The 18,005-nt window shown below is 38.5% G+C and overlaps 2 pseudogenes; one reads left to right on the top strand and one right to left on the bottom strand.

The window, feature by feature from the left end:
* Nucleotides 1-5,994: 5,994 nt before the first annotated feature.
* On the bottom strand, nt 5,995-6,670 carry LOC102972391 (annotated as a pseudogene).
* Nucleotides 6,671-16,525: 9,855 nt separating this feature from the next.
* LOC102972105 lies at nt 16,526-17,468 on the top strand (annotated as a pseudogene).
* The last annotated feature ends 537 nt before the right edge of the window (nt 17,469-18,005 follow it).

The following is an 18,005-nucleotide window of genomic DNA, read 5'->3' as shown; positions in this document are numbered from 1 at the left end:
TTGGGTGCTTCCACATTTGACGCATAAGTGTTTGCAATTGTTAGGTCTTCTTGGTGGATAGACCCCTTGATTATGATATAATGCCCTTCTTCATCTCTTGATACAGACTTTATTTTAAAGTCTAGATTGCCTGATATAAGTATGGCTACTCTGGCTTTCTTTTATTCACCATTAGCATGATGGTTCTTCATCCCCTTACTTTCAATCTGAAGGTGTCTTTAGGTCTAAAGTGGGTCTCTTATAAACAGCATATATATGGATCTTGTTTTCTTATCCATTCTGTTACCCTATATCTTTTGATTGGAGCATCGAGTCCATTGACGTTTAGAGTGAGTATGGAAAGATATGAATTTATTGCCATTATGTTGCTTGTAGAGTTGGAGTTTGTGGTGGTGTTCTCTGGTCCTAGTCTTTGTTGCTTTTGGTATGTATGTATGTATGTATGTATGTATTTATATTTTCATCTTTTCTCCTCTCAGAGAGTCCCCCTTAACATTTCTTGCAGGGCTGGTTTAGTGGTCACAAACTCCTTTAATTTTTGTTTGGGAGACGTTTTATCTTTCCTTCCATTTTGAATGAGAGCTTTGATGGATAAAGAATTCTTTGCTGCACATTTTTCTGATTCAGCACATTGAATATATCCTGCCTCTCCTTTCTGGCCTGCCAGGTTTCTGTGGATGGGTCTGCTGCAAACCTGATCTGTCTTCCCTTGTAGGTTAAGGACTTTTTTTCCCTTAAGTCCCTTAAGGACTTCCTTTCCCTTTTCTCTCCTTGCCTGAGTATTTTGTGAAATTGACTATGGTCAGTTTTTGTTGCATCCTATGAGAGTCCTCTGTGCCTCCTGGATTTTGATGTCTCTGTCTTTCCCCAGGTTAAGCAAGTTTTCCAGTATGATTTGCTCACATAACCCTTCTACCCCTTTTCCTCTCTTCCTCTTCTGGGACCCCTAGGATTCTGATGTTGTTCCTTTTTTAATGAGTCACTGATTTCTCTAATTCTTAAATCATGCTCTTTTGCCTTAATCTTCATCTTTTATTCTGCTTCATTAGTCTCCATAAGTTTGTCCTCTATATTGCTGATTCTCTGTTCTGCCTCATCCATCCTTGCCACCGTTGCATCCATTTGAGATTGCAGCTCAGTTATAGCATTTTTTAAATTTCATTCTGACTAGTTTTTACTTTTTTTATCTCCGCAGAAAGGGATTCTAATCTATTTTCGACTCCAGCTAGTATTCTTATTATCGTGATTCTAAATTCTGGTTCAGACATCTTGCTTGTATCCGTGTTGGTTAAGTCCCTGGCTGTCATTTCTTCCTGCTCTTTCTTTTGGGGTGAAGTCCTTTGTTTCGTCATTTTGAAGGGAGAAAAGGAATTAATGAAGTAGAAAAAATTAAAATTAAAAAATTAAAATTAAAAAATATTAAAATTAGAAAGGTAAACACACACACACACAAAATCGAATAAATTTTGCTAGATCCTAGGTGTGTTTTGGTCTGGGTTTTCAAAGTGGCTTGAGATTAGAGAAAAAAGGAGGAAAGAGGAAATTGTTTGAAAATTTGAAAAAATGATTACACTGAAGTAGACTAAAATGAAGTGATGGAAGTAAAATAGAATTTGAAAAAAATTTACACAAAAGTAAAGAATATGGTAGAAAAAACTAAAGAAAAATATTTTAATAAAAATTAAAAATAAAAACGAATTTTTCTCTTTCTATATTTAAGAAAAAGAAATGAAAAAGAGAAAAAAGAAAAAAAAATAAAATATTTTGAAAATTTGAAAAAATGAATACACTGAAGTAGACTAAAATAAAATGATGGAAGTAAAATAGAATTTGAAAAAATTTACACAAAAGTGAAAAAAATAGTAAAAAAATTAAAGAAAAATATTTTAAATAAAAATTGAAAAAAAAATGAATGTTTTCTCTTTCTGTATTCAAGAAAAAGAAATGAAAAAGAGAAAAAAAAGAAAGAAAATTGAATAGATGGACATGTTAGCAGACTGAAATATGACTGAAATTACTTCATTTTCCCCTAGATGTCAGACTATGAAGGACTTTATAGTCCATATAAGCAGGCGGTGAGACTTCTGTTCTTGAAGAGTGCGGTTGGCCCAGTTGGGTGGGGCTTAGTGTAAAGTTTCCATTCTCCACTAGATGGCGCTGCTAGACTGCTGGGGTGGATTGTTGTGGGGGTTGTAGGTGCATATGCGCATGCACAGAAGCAGTGAAAATGGTGTCACCTGGCTACCCAGTCTCTAGTATCAGAACTCTGTTCTCCCTGATCAGCAATCATGCACCCTCCCTTTGTCTTCAGCTTTCCTCCACTCCCTGCTTTTACACTGTCTGTGACCAAGTCCCAGGTAGTACCTCTCTCCTGAGTTTTGTCTCAGATGCAGCTGTTTTCCCCAGCCCCTTACTTCTGAGGGACTGCGGCTTTGACCCATTCCACCCCTCTGCAGAGGGTTTTACTAAGCAATTGCCGAATGCCAGCAGCACCCAGGAATGTTCACAGGACCGTGCTGCTGCCAATGCCCAGAGACTGCGGCCAGGTGCCAGCCCACCCCAGAAAAGTTTGTGAGATAGTGTAGCAGCAGTGTTTCAGAGACTATGGAAAATCACAACACACATCTGGCACCAGCCTTCACCCTTAATGACCTTCCAGCACCAGCAAGTGTGGCCATTCTCTGGGGTCTGCTGGGCCCAGGTGGCCTCACAGCCTCTACCAAATGTCCTTCCAGCAGTGGAACCACTTCTCCCTGTGTGGTCCAAGAACCTCCTGGAGCCCACTCTGCTCCTGGGAATTTACCCTTCCCACCAGAGCACCACCAGGTATTGAGCTGCAGAGTTGCAGACTCTGTGCTCCCTCTGTTTACAGTCTTAATGGAATTTAAACCCTCTCCTTTCTCTTTTATCCTTTCTCCCTTTTTAGTTCAGTCCCTGTGGCTGTTTCCAATTTTCCACTTTCTCTCTCCAGCTGCTTTTGGGGGGGGGGTGTTCTCCCATATTTTCCCTCCATCTCCGTCCTCTCTCTGCCCGCAAAAGCAGCTCCCTGCCCTCTGTGGCTTCTCTCTCCCCAAGTTCACCTCTCTGCGCTGTGTACCTGCTGAATTCTGTGGTTCAGGTTGTGCAGATTGTTGTGTTAATCCTCAGATCAGCTTTCTAGGTGTGCAGGATGGTTTAGTGTTGGTCTGGCTGTATTTCTTGGACACGAGACACACAAAAAACTTCCATGCTGTTCTGCCATCTTGGCTTCCTCCTCTCTTCTTTTTTTAATGTAGGTACATTTTGCTATAAACTCCCCTCTTAGAACTGCTTTTGCTGCATCCCATTAGTTGTTTTTCATTTGTCTAAGATTATTTTTATTTCTTCTTTGACCCATTAGTTGTTCAGTTGTTGTTCAGTTGAAACATATTGTTCAATTTCCACATATTTATGAATTTTTCAGCTTTCCTCCAATATTGATTTCTAGTTTGTGGTCAGAAAAGACACTTGATATGATTTTAGTGTTCTTAAATTTGTTAAGAACTGTTTTATGAAAGCCTAACAAATGATCTCTCATAGAGAATGTTCCATGTATACTTGAGAAAAATATGTATTCTGGTGCTTGTTGGGTAGAATATTTTGTATATGTCTGTTAGGTATATTTGGTCTAAAGTATAGTTTAAGTCCATTATTTATTTAAAAAATTTTTTTTACATTTTATTTATTTTGAGAGAGATACAGACAGAGAACAAATGGGGGAGGGGCAGAGAGAGGGAGACACAGAATCAGAAGCAGGCTGCAGGCTCCAGTCTTCAAGCTGTCAGCACAGAGCCCGACATGGGGCTCAAACTCACAAACTGTTAGATCATGACCTGAACCTAAGTTGGACACTCAACTGACTGAGCCACTCAGGTGCCACTCAAGTCCATTATTTCTTTATTGATTTTCTATCTGGATAATCTATCCACTGTTGAAATGGGGTATTGATGTCCCCCACTATTGTTGCACTGCTGTCTATTTCTGCCTTCAGATTTGTTAATAATTGTTGAATATGTTTATGTGCTCTAATATTGGGTGCATATATATTTAAACTGTTATAGCCTCTTGATGAACTGACTCCTTTATCATTATACAATAACCTTGTTTGTCTCTTGTTAGAGGTTTTGACTTAAAGTCAATTTTATTTGATATAGGCATAGCTACCCTTGCTTTCTTTTGGTTTCCACTTGCATGGAATACCTTTTTCAATCCCTTCACTTTCAGTCTATATGTGTCCTTAAAGCTTATGTGAGTCTCTTGCAGGCAGAAAATAGTTGAATTTTTAAATGCATTCAGCCATTTATGTCTTTTAGTTGAAGAATTTAAACCATTTACATTTAGAGTAATTATTGATAGGTAAAGACTTCCAGTTGAAATTTTGTTGTTTTCTGATTGTTTTATAGTTCTTTTGTTTCTTTCTTCCTCCCTTACTGTCTTTCTTTATGAATTGATTACTTTTGTAGTGTTAGCCTTAATTCTTTTGTCTTTATCTTTTGTATTTATTATAGGTTTTGCTTTGTGATTGCCATGAGACTTTCATAATACATCTAAGAGTTATAACAATCTATATTAAGCTGATAATAATTTAACTTCAATTGCTTAACAAAGTTCTACACATTTACTTTCCAGAGATAAAGGTAGAGAGAGATGATGATGAGTTGATGAGGGGACAAGGGGCAGCCCTCTTACTCTACCTTTTGTGGGCTAGTCTTCTAGCCCACAATTTCTATTTTTCTCAGTTACTGCACTCAACGTATGTTGTTACCCAGAAACACAAACACAAATGCAAATCCCAATATAAGAAACTTGAATTTTAAAAACAACTACTTTTATTTTCTTTACATTTAAAGACCCAGGGGATTTATATAGTTTGTCATGCAGCCAGCTTTCCAAAAAGCCACTTCAGATATTTGTCTATCTCTTTAAAAATTCTCACTTTAAGCATCGATAACATTTCTCCTTTCACCCAGTCCCTTTACTGTCTTTATGCTTCCTTTTCAGCTCTGCCCCCTCCACTTTGCCACTCTGCTTGATATCTTACCTCCTATACTCAGCCCTGGCTGTGGAATCTTGTCTACCTTACCAAAGATCTTCCCTAATAGGAAACAGCCTTTTGAAATTCTGGAAAAAAATTCTTTACTTCATGAAACACATAACTATTAGTTTAGAATCTAACTTAACTGCTAGATTAGAAGCTCCATGTGAACTAGCATTTTGTTTACTCATTATTCTATATCCATCATCTAACATAGTATAGAGCACATAGTTAAATCCAATTAATATTTGTTAAATAACTGAATGTTTAGACTTTCCTAGTGTGCAGTGGAAGAAGAGCTATGGAAGGATCATGGCCAGGATAGAATAGGAAAAAAGGGGCAAAGGCAAGGGAAAGGCAAGGGGCTGAGAATACAGTATTGGAAAACCTAAATAGTATCCTTTAGTCAAGCTGGAGAACCTCTATTTTCTGACCCATCCCCTTCTCATATTCCTGGAGATCCATTCATCAATTGGACTGTGAACATAGCAAGACAAAGAAATCTTCCAGATTCTCAAACATAAGTAGCTTTTCCCTGCTAGGTTCCACTCAATCTTTCACTGATTACTACTGCTGTTGTCTGTCAACATCTTCCTGTGGAAAAAAGTATTTACAGATCCTGATAGGGATTTTCCATCTGAAATCATAAGAATTAAATTTTTTTTAATGTTTCTTTATTTTTGAGAGAGAGAGAGAATGAGCAGGGGAGGGGCAGAGGGAGAGGAAGACAAAATCCAAAGCAGGCTCCAGGCTCTGAGCTGTCAGCACAGAACCCAACACAGGGCTCAAACTCATGAACCACAAGATCACGACTTGAGCTGAAGTCAGACACTTAACTTACTGAGCCACCCAGGAGCCCCTGAAATCATAAGAATTAAAAGGGCTTTGTCTATTTTCTTTTTTCCCCAGATAAATGTTTGTTTTATTGAATAACTGATCTGTGTAACTGCTGAGACCACTATGTAGAGACAAAAGAGAATGAGTTTTATTTCTTGGTCTCTTCCTCCTTCGACAGAGTCTTGATGATTTCCTCCTCCGCCTGGAGCTGCTCCTCACTGTGCTTCCATGCTTCCTAGGTATTAGATAGGCAGGCCTCAGCCTGGTCAGCCAGAAGCTTCTTGTGAGCCTTGTCTGCCTTCAGCTTGTGGATGTGTTCCATGAGAATCTGCTTGTTTGTGAACACATTACCCTTCATTTTCAAGTACAGACTGTGATACACGTGACAGTCAATCTTCTTAGATTCACAGTATCTTTCAAGCAGCTTTCAATTAGATTGAGTTTACTCAATCTATACTTAGATTCACAGTATCTTTCAATGCAGAATTCTCATCCTCTTCATCAGGTTACCTTCTCAGGCATTGGAGCCTGGGCAGTACCTTTTCTCTAACCAATGTGCATATGCCTGCCTTTCTGGTGGGCCAAAGCATTTTTCTTGCACCAAGCCCAGGAATGGGCAGTCACAGTCTTCCAGATGATCAGCCCATCTTGGATCAGTTTCTGGATCTGCTGACAGGAGTTGGCATTGGCGATTTCATTGGTTTCATTGGGGTCCAACCAGACCTCCATTTTGTCACAGCAGAAGACACTGAAAGCAAGCCTCTTCTGAAGTCTGAGCATGCTCGTGGCTGCAGCCACAGTGGCAAACAGAAAGCAAAAGGGCTTTGTATTTCAAGAGAGCCCTTTAGACAGAAAGAGGGCAGATGTTCAAGGCATTTGTGTGTCAAAACGAGTACTCATGGCTTTGTCCTTATTGAGGTCTTTTGAATCTAAGTGCATGGAGAAGGGATTCTGGGTTTTTCTTGTTGGAAAACATATATGGAAATAATTGGTGATATTCAATGCCATCTAAGTGTCAGAAAGAAAAAAAATGAAAAATATTCCATGTATGGAATTCTGTTTTCTAGAAGGCATGGTTTAGTTTTATTTTTTGTTTTTATCTGTTACAAGAAAAGAAGATACATTTTTCTGTGCTTTGACATTTAGTTTGACAAATACAATAATCAGAATTTGGTTTTCAGTCAATTCAGCTTAATTTGTATCTTAAAAGTCAAAATTGGCTTAGAAAAAGTCATCATTCTCAACATATCCTCAAATAATAAACACAAACATATGGGGAAGCCACCAATAATTTCTTTTTTCAAAATCTTACCCCTTCATTACTACCAGTACCAGTAAGAAATAGAACAAATGACCTAACAGAGAACACAATTTTATAGAGTTGTATCCAGTTTGCGTGGTGAGAAGGGGTAGTTTCCCTGCATTCCCAACTATATACATTCCAGAATTAATTAGTAATAATAGAAGCATTCTCCTGAAAATAACACATATCTTTTAACCAACTTTTCTATGTGAGAAACATGTCTTTCTCTTTCACAATCAGAGCACAAAGTCTTAATACCCAAGCAGTGTCTATTATTATGCTCAAAATAAACCTCATTTAATTTAATGAATATTAAAAAACACTTCTACCTAAATGGGATTAATATGATGTGATATAAGAGGAAGAAAAAGGGGAAAAACTATAGAATATAGGAAGAAATGTACAGCCTGTCAGTTTAACACGTACAGAGAAATAATGGGCTATGTTTGAACCATTGAAGGAATTTGGCAGTTAAATATCTATAGAATATATTAACAGACTAGTCCATGTGATACCTGACCCCAATTCTTCTCAGACATCCTAATACCTCACACAAGCTCTCAGATATTCAAGCATATTCTCTAAATCTTAACTAGCCTCACATATTAGTGGAAGGAAGCACCTGCCTGACTATATGGGGAAAATATTAAGTTAGGGTATATGACATTGCATCATTGCCTACTCCCCCTCATACATGAGTTTGCATTAGGATCAGCCTGTTGTGACATGAAACACTTGGCTGTAATGCATAATAGTGAAAAGACTAAATGTTTCCCAAGTGAAGTTCACATAGCATGACTGTTATTACAAAGCCTAAGCAAATAACTTTGGTAAGTAATATGTCTATGGAATAAATAACTATTGGAAAAACATTTCTGGGTTTATTAACTGAGCTAATGGAGTAATATATTATGGCACCTCAGGAATCTAAATTTATTTTAAAACTATATACTGCAGATGGCTAAATGGTGGCCACAAAAAAAGATATGTCTATGTCCCAAACCCTAGAAGCTATGATATTAACTTTTTTGGAAAAAGGGTCTTTGCAAATGTAATTAAGGATCTTGAGAAGATACTTTTAGATTATGCAGGTGGGTCTTAAATCCAATAACAAGTGTACTTATAAGAGACACAAAGAGAAGAAATAAATACATAGAGGAAAAGACAATCTGAAGACAGAATCAGTGATGCAGCCACAGTCTAAGAATGCAGACAGCCACCAGAATTTGGAAGAGGCAAAGAACAATTCTCTCCTAGACACCCAGAGAAAGCAGAGCCCTGACAGTGTTTGAACTTATGGTCTGAAGAACTGTAAGAGAATAAATTTCTGTTGTTTTAAACTACCCAGCTTGTGGTGATTTGCTATGGCAGCCCCAGGAAACTCATACAGCCATCTAGATTACTGTGTATTTTAAACTCGTATGGAGAGTGAATTCCAGCTATAGAGAAAACTGCTGGACATGTCCTCAGGATATATGACTTCTTATAATTCAGGTTCCACCCAGAACTAAACGTGTGACCTTGAACAAGAACATTAGCCTTCCTGTTACTCAATTTCTTTATGTGCAGTTGGTCTAGATGATCTTAAAGCTGCCTTCCAAATCTAAATTCTACATTTCTGTTAATAACTGACAGTAGAAAACTGAATAAGGAGAAACACAGCCAGCATTTTGTAAACAGTCTCACACATACACACCAGATCTCAAATACACATACATATACACACACACATTCTTATAAACACGCTTTTGAATTTGTGTTATAAGGAGAGAGGGAGAAAAAAACAAGATTAGCTATAATTGCTCTCATTTATATGCCAAATGTTGTTTTATGTAATCCTTATGATAAACTTGCTGTTGTAGCAGTCTGGGTCCAATCAGGAGATAGAAACAGCACAGTGGTTTAAACAGGGGAAGTTAATATAAAGGATAATTAAACTAAGATAAAAGAGTAACTGTAAGATCAGAAGAAACTCTGTATAGTATTCCAAAGTTGAGGGAGAGTACCCAAGGAAGGACAAACTTGAAGGAGGATTGGACCTTGTTGGAGAAGATGTGGTTTAGTCACAGGACAGCAGAACAGTTTGCTAATCTGGCCAGCTGGAGTAGGTCTGGAGTTGCCAGGCAAACAGCAGACCATCTTCCAGAGTGCTGGCAGAAAGCAGGCTCTCAGCAACTGGCCAGGGTGTGCAATGGGAGTCTGGTGCCGGCTAGGGCAGAGGTCTTCAGGGTGTGAGGGATGCAGGAGATCTGAAGGAACACTACCTATTATGTATTGCTCTGCCCTTGGTGGCTGCATACAGGCTGCATAAAGCTCTGGGTTCCATGTTGAGAGGCCTGCAGAAAGGATTTCATCATGCAGAGCTGCAAAATCAGAGAAATGGATTTCTGGGTCTGTGACTGGGGCAGGCTCCACCAGATGTCCTCACACCCACAATGCAGATCTGCCCAGCCCACACTAGAAATCCTAAGAAACCATCTTCCTCCTCGGTGTCCTTCTAGTACCCTCTGTCAAGAAAATTTAACATTGGCCCCAATTTAATGCTAAAAAAAAAAAAAGAATTCCTTTATCACAGAGCATGTATTAAAGGATGCATATAGAACTGAGAAACAATAAATTGATAACTGACACACTCGAAGAATATAATCACACATGGGGACACCAATGTTCAGAGAGGTGAATACAGTCACTAAACCGCAGAGCTAGAAATTATATCCAGAGCCATAAATGGTTGATAATTCCTGAAACTATGCTCTAACCACACCCCAAGATGAAAGTGTGATGAAAATTTCCCACTTAAAGTATTTTATACTTAATTGTACTTCTTGTGATCATATGGTAAACTTCATCTGATGAGAATTTTGCTGCACCCATTTTGTTAAGAAAAAGAAATCACAAGATCACTCACCCCTATCCTATGCTTTCTACCCTTCCCTTCACCCTCAGGCTGGGATAAATGTCTCCTTCCTTTGTGAAATGCCACCCTCTTCTTGGCAAAGACATCTTGGATTTCTTCATAACAAGCATCGCACTCTAAATTATAATTATCTGCTACCTATGTGTCCCTTACCCTAAAGCTCCAACCTTCCCAATTGTGGAGACGGAGCCTTACTCATTCATCTTTGTAGCTAGGCCTGTGTCCTGGCTCATACGAGATTTTTAATGTAAGAGAATTGACCTGAATGAAAGAGAACAGATCCATATCAGGGATTCACTCAAATAAGTCATTTCTAGGATATAATTCAGGGTCAAAGACTGCTGATCAAGCGGCTGAAGGACACACACCAGTCATTCCCGTGGGACACTTCATGGCATGGTATATAAGGTCTACCATGTGCAAAGGATCAGAGGTGAATTTCCAAAGCTATGACCTGGAAGGAGGCCCAACATACCTGAAAAGACTACTCTAAACAGGAACAGTAATCAAGGGCAAGATGGCAAGCGACAAAAGAAATAAAACTGGGAGTATGTAGTTGAAAGACTTAAAGTCTGGAAACACAAGGAGAGCTAATACAGAAGAATGTTGTGAGCAGGTTAGAGGGAATAGCCCAGCATGACCCACCTCTGGCACCTTTGCAACACCCTCTCAGGGTATGTTTATGGAGTTGAACTGAATTGATTTAAAAGGTCTGGAATGACACATTCAGCACATCCTCCAATATTATAACAATCTGCTTGACTCACTGCCTCTGAAGAGCCTCACATTGGTGTCTAAAGTCATTTACACATTCAGATTTGAGCCTACTCAAAACTGAGCAGGTCAGCTCCACAGCCTTAGGCAAGGTTCTGGGTGAAATCCTCAGCCTTACAGTAAGTATCTCTTTACCCAAGTAGCTTCCTAATATTACTAGGAATTTTTACTCTTTTTTAAAATTGAGATATAATTAACATACAAGTTTCAGGTGTCATATTGGTTTTAGATGTCCAACAATATTATTTGGTGTATCTATATTTTGCTAAATGATCACCACAATGTTTAAGTCCATCACCATACATCATACACACAAATACCATACATACATCACCATACATACATCATTGCAATTTTTTTCTTGTGATGAGACCTTTTAAAATTTACTCTCAGCAACTTTTAAATATATAATACAGTACTCTTTTTTAAAAGTTTGTTTGTTTGAGGGGGGTGGTGAAGGGCAGAGAGAGAGAGAGAATCTCATGCAGGCTCTGCACTGTCAGTGCAGAGCTGAATGTGGGGCTCGAACCCATGAACCATGAGATCATGACCTGAGCTGAAGTCGGATGCTTAACCAACTGAGCCACCCAGATGCCCCCAATATACTACAGTACTCTTAACTATAGTCACTGGGCTACACAGTATATCCTCAGGACTTATGTAGGTCATAACCAGAATTTTGTACCTTTGACCCCCTTCATCCATTTCACACCCCATCCCCCATCTCTGGCAACCACCAAGCTGTTCTTTGTATCTATGAATTCCAGGGTTTTTTTTTGTTTGTTTCCACATATAAGTTAAATCATACAATTTTTGTCTTTCTCAAGCTGACTTGTTTCCCTTAGCACAATGCCTCTCAAGATCCACCCACATTGTTGCAGATTGCAAGATTCCATTATTTATTTTAAAGCTGAATAATTTTCCATGTGTATATATATGTGTGTGTGTGTGTGTGTACACACACACACACACACACACACACACACATATATATACACACACCATTTCTTCTTTGTAATACACACACACACACACACACACACCTTTTCTTCTTTGACCATTCATCCACTGATAGACACTTAGTTAGCTGCCATGTCTTGGCATTATAAATAATGCAGCAATAAACATGGGGGTACATACATCTTTTTGAGTTAGAGTTTTTGTTTCCTTCAACTAAATACCCAGAAATGAAATTACTAGATCTTATGGTAGTTATTTTTAATTTTTTGAAGAACCTCCATGTTTTCCATAGTGGCTGCACCAATTTACATTCAAACCAACAATGCATGAGGGTTCCCATTTTTCCAATCTTTTTGATAACAGCCATTCTGACAGGTGTGGGGTTTTGATTCACCCATTGTGGTTTTGATTCACATTCCCCTGATGTTGAGCACCTTTTCATATATCCATTGGCCAGGTGCATATCTTCTTTGGAAAAGTCTATCCAGACTCCATGGCCATTTTTAATCGGATTTTTTTCTATTGAGTTGTAGGAGTTCTTTATATTTTTTGGATATTAACTCTTTGTTTTTTATCTAGGTGCCCTCCTCTCATTCTCCCAGTTCCTTGAAGAAAAAGGACCTTGCCTGTCCCTCTCTCCTCCATTTTCCTTAGAGACTAAAGTTCTAATTCCCACGTGTCTACCCATATGACTTACACCTATACCTTCCAAAGATTACACTCTTCCTGGATCTAGAACACTCCTCAATTTACTGCCAAATCTCTTCTTTACTTGCAAATCACCTATTGCATTCTGTTGGATTCCTGGTTGTCAAATCCCCACTAGCCAGGACCTTCCTGCTGGGACTTTCCCTTAACTATATGCCACGCTTCATGCGAGAATATATTTGTGTTCAGTTTTCTAAAGGCTAAATATCTTTTATCCAATCAGTGTATTGACAATTGAGCTCTCGTTAAACTATACTGGCCACATCTTTGTAGAACAAAGTGATTACTGATGTTCAAGATACTACTGAAATACTGAACTACTACTAGAATCATAGATATATGAGAAATACTATATTACACTGAATTTTCTTTATTTACCAGGTAAATAAATAAAATACTAGGAAGATTTTCAACATAAGGCATAACACAAGATATATCAAATTAATATTAATTTAACCAAGAATCCAACTAATCGTAAGATCTATTATACTCAAATTTTTATTGTCAGTTATCAGTTATAACACCATTCAAAACAAAGTGCATACATGTTTGCATGTATATAAACATACATATCACCACTGTTTTGGTCCCAAATGCAGTTGATAGTTGTGTTTTGTGGGGCACCTGGGTGGCTCAGTTGGTTAAGCATCTGACTTCAGCTCAGGTCATGATCTCCAGATCATGAGTTCAAGCCCTGTGTTGGGCTCTGTGCTGACAGCTCAGAGCCTGGAGCCTGCTTCCAATTCTGTGTCTTCCTCTCTCTCTGCCCCTCCCCCCACTGGGACTCTGTCTCTCTCTCTCTGTGTCTCTGTCTCTCTCTCAAATTAAATAAACATTAAAAAAATTAAAAAAGTAATTGTGTTTTGTTTGTTTATTTGTTTTGTTTGGCTCATTCCTCCTTACAAAAATTTGATTTGTAGTACAACAGAATTTTGCGACATTGATTTTTGCAATGAAGTAACATAATGAGGATCTAGAAGACATCCACATTCTGCTCACAGGGCTTACAAGACATCTAAATGATCCCAGATTCACTTTTGAGCACAATGAAGTTTCTCATAATTTACTATAGGCTCCATAAATTTTCAAATTTTTATTTTATTTTTTGGCAGATCTAAAATCTGAATAACTGGACTTCTGCTTCCAACCAAGACAGGTAACCAGGACCAGATTTACTCTCCATCCTTGGTCAACTAGAAGACCAGTCTAACTATATGGACCAACAGCTTTTAGACATTGAACAACAGATAGCACAAGAAAGTGATCTCTGAGAGATAGGAAAGGAATAAGGTGAGCCATGGGATTTCTCCAGCTCACTGCCAGCACAGCATGTCCAGGCCACAGTGAAGGGAGTCTGAAAACCTTCCTGAGCTAGGAGACAGAGGTAAGAAATTGCAAAGACACAGTGGGTAGAGTTTGCAGGGCAAAATACTGGACAGGAAAAAGTTGCACAAAGAGAGAAGCACTGCAGAGAGGGAGGGGAGAAGGAAAAGGGAAAGAGGGAGAGGTGGGAGGGAAGGAGGGAGAGAGTAAGAGAGAGAGAGAGATGTGGAAATTGGCTAAGGGTTTCCCTTGACTTTTCAGCTGTGTGCTGATGAGCACTTATGTGTAAGGAGACCACCTGAAGCAGAAAGAAAGCCACCAGAAAAGATCAGGGAGAACCATCTTCAGAGATCACACAGAGCTGAAAATAGTTCATATTCCCGCCAGCCAGAATAGAAAAAAAAAAAACTCATAATGCAAAACGCATTATGTAGGGTATTCAGAAAAGTATTTCTTCAGCAGTGGGAATATTCAGCCCTACGTTTAAAGGCTTCTCTGATCTCACTTAACTAAGCTTAAAAGGAACATCTTAAAAGATTAAACTCTTTCCAAGTAACTTAACTGCAACCCAAAGTAAAGCTCAAGAATATTTAAAAGAAAACAAAAATATCAGCCCTCAACAACATAAAATTCATGTCTGGCATCCTATCGAAATTAAAGATATTCAAAGAAGTGGGAAAATATGACCCATAATGAAGGAAAAAAATCAATCAGTAGAAACAGCCTCCAAAATGTCATAGATGAAAGAACTTGTAGAAAACAGACATTAAAGCAGTTATTTTAACTATATTCCATATGGTCAAAATCTGAATAAGTTAATTACTCTTGGCAATAACACTGCTCATTGAGTTTTAAGGTTTGGCCATATATATACACCAAAAGCATGCTTATTTTATTGTTATTATTACAGAAAATTTCAGAGACTGTAGCACCTAAACAGAAGGAGTGTATATGTCATTTTCTTTTTTTTTAATAAGAATATGTTTTTCTGAATTGGGTTGACTAGGAAGTTAGTAAACTATTTCTGTCTACTGCACGGGAAAGAAAAAATATATTGCTGCTTGGACTAATTTATCTACTTATTTTATTGATTTACGGAACTACCAATGTTAAAGCACATTTGAATCTTTGAGAAAAATTAAAAGCATGAATCATCCAAAAAGACCATCAGTGTAGTGGGATTTCATTAAAAGCCAAGGTTTGAGTATTTAAGAAAAGAGAAAGTCAGATGTCAGAGCATACTGTCATACTTAGCAGATAAGAAACATGTTTGAGGTTATGGTATGTGTTCATAAAAAGATGGCATAGCTTGAATTATAGCCAGCTCAAATGAACCCTAAGGTGAGTATGATGCATGTTTAAGCAAAAATTACATCTACTCCAGATAGAGGGTATTATTCACTTGCTTTCCTGGTTTACAAAATAATCCCCTCCCAGCTGGCCAAATTACCCAAACCTCTTAAAGTGCCCACAAATGGGGCCCAGCCTAGTTCCTTCAGCTAAACCAGAAAGAGCTTGAGGGGAAAATGGGTGGTGTTGGGGTGAGGGCAATCTATGCTATTCATCTTTTTACATATCCAAAAATGCAGGGACAGATAAGACAATGGTGATTTTTTATTGTTGACTTGTCCTCACATGCATCCCCTTCTCCCCATTGATTTCATGAGCTCATCCCAAATCACTCAGAGAACTATAATGAGCTCTGTCACCTTAAGGCAAGTCAGAATTCGTGTTTCTTCTAATTAAGACTCTGAAATATGTGTCCTGATTCTCTTACAGAAGTAGCCCAGACTCAGTAGACAATCTCTCTAGGTACCAAACCTGACTTCATTATTCACTGGCTGTGTGACCTTAGGCACTGAGCTTCAGCTTCCTCATCTGTAGAATGGAGATGAGAACAGTAGTACCTACTTCACGGGTTTTTGACTAAGAATGAAATGAGATAACTTATGCAGGACACCTCGCATTCTAAGGACTTTATAAATGGTAGCATTTTTTACCCATTCAAACATATTTACTGGTATTTCATAACAGGAACACTCCCCCCACCAATAGGACTACTTCTTATTATAGCCTACTCTTCAACAACACACACACACACACACACACACACACACACACACACACACTTTTCTCATTTCCATCTGCTTTTTCTCATACTTTTCCTTTTCTAAAATGTCTCATGTGTCATCACTTGGTTAACCTACACATTTGTTAAATCATTATGGGTCCCACCCGAATCATTAAATTTTAACTGCTCTAATCCTTGTTATAATTAATTAAGTGACGTACCAAAAAAGAAAGAATTAAGAAATGAAAATATAAGGCATACAGGGGTGGCCCCGGCTGGGAGGCAAGTGAAGGTGTTCTGCAGAGTACTTTCCCAACCTGCCCAGGCATGCCCAACTCTGTAAGGCAAAAACTTCAATGGGAGCCTTCCCCCTAAAGCCTCATGGTGAAACAGCTGTTTGACACATTCAGAAGGAAGGATGTCAGCTCTACATAGGAACACGATGTGAATGGAAGAGACCTGTCATTATACAAACAGTAAGGCACTCTGAACAGACACAAAAAACAACTCTCATCTCAAAAAACCCAACACTTGTGTCACAGTACTAGAAGTTAGATCCTAGCAAATGGCGTTTGCTGAATGAAACCTTCAAGCCAGACAATGATCTCTTTGGACCTATTACCTTGCATTTGCAATCAGACTGGATCATCTCCCATTTGAGGCTCCCCAAGACTTCAAGCAATTTTTCAGTGCTCCTTTCAGAAAGGCACTCTCTCTAGAGAAATGCAGTATTTATATACAGTGCATTGGATCTCTAGGAAACACCAGAATTATCAGTGAAGAATCTATTAAATGGCTCAAGGGCTACTGTGAAGCATCCTTCCATGGCTTGACAGTAAAACTCCTAGAACCAGTTCCTGTCTCTGTAAGGAGGAGCTCTTTTAGAGTCAATGATAACACACAGAACCTACAAATTCATGCAGGGCACATCCCAAAGTTCTTAAAAGAAGAGAAAACCTGGAGATGTCTTCTGTATTGTGGGAATAACAATGATTGATCTTTACCCAAGAGATTCCTGGAATTTTGCCTTTGGGTAGGCCTCTTTGACAGATGGTATGGGGATATTCAGCTTTGCCAGGTATGGCAGTGATTTATATAACTCATGCTATGAAGACAAAGTGAACAAGCCACAGAAAATATCTTCAAGTGACTATTTAGTTTTTGATAACAGTTGTACTCCAGAAGTAACTAGTGTTTCGCTGCATCAGTCCCAGAAGACTTTCACCCGTGATATTGGACACGCATTTGGATTTTGACACTGCCAGTGGCTCGCATGACTATTGCAAGGCTGCAACCATTTGGAAGGAGCTGACTGGCGCTCCCTCAACCTTTGCCTTTATCTCACTATGCAAGTTGCAGTGTACAAAGCACTGGGGAGGTGGATTGATGATGAACCTGCTGACAGCCCTGTAGTTAGTATGAAACACAGTTGCGAGGATAATGGGAATTTACCAAAACCTGTGGATGCCTTTGGGAATGGAAAGAGTGGACAACAAAATGCCTTGCTGTTGTCCAAAAATAATGACCTTCATATACGAGTAATTAAAATAAATACTTGCACATTAAAAAAAAGAAATGAAAATATAGTACATTCAGGTTTTTCTCTTCTGTTTCAGAAGTTTGCAAAAGAGGAATAGTAACTTTCTTATCGTATTTTGGTTTTTATCATTAATACTCTTTACTTACCCAGAGATGCATGTTTAAGCAGTTCTTTCATTGCCTGGCCCTAGAAGTACATGTAAAAGCTATAATTAGTAAGCAGTTAGCTACCAAACAAAACAAAACAAAACAAAAACAAAAAACTCTGATTTTAGATATGAGGTAAAGACAAAATTATCCCTTGAAATCTAACAAAAAAATCAACAGATGATGAATGATGTCAACACTACAGTAGTAACTTACAATGGGACAGGTTTTATAATTTTTTCTTTGTCGAGAAACAAAGGAACCCCCTCCTCCCCATATCCAATTAAGAAGACCACAGTGTTTAGGGGCACCTGGGTGGCTCAGTCGGTTAAGCGGCTCAGGTCGGGGTTCAAGCTCCACATGGGGTTCTGCG

Source organism: Panthera tigris, chromosome B2 (genome assembly GCF_018350195.1).
Source record: "Panthera tigris isolate Pti1 chromosome B2, P.tigris_Pti1_mat1.1, whole genome shotgun sequence".
Classification (NCBI taxonomy): Eukaryota; Metazoa; Chordata; class Mammalia; order Carnivora; family Felidae; genus Panthera; species Panthera tigris.
Note: the sequence above shows the minus strand (reverse complement) of the source record. Positions and strands in the feature narration are given on the sequence as shown.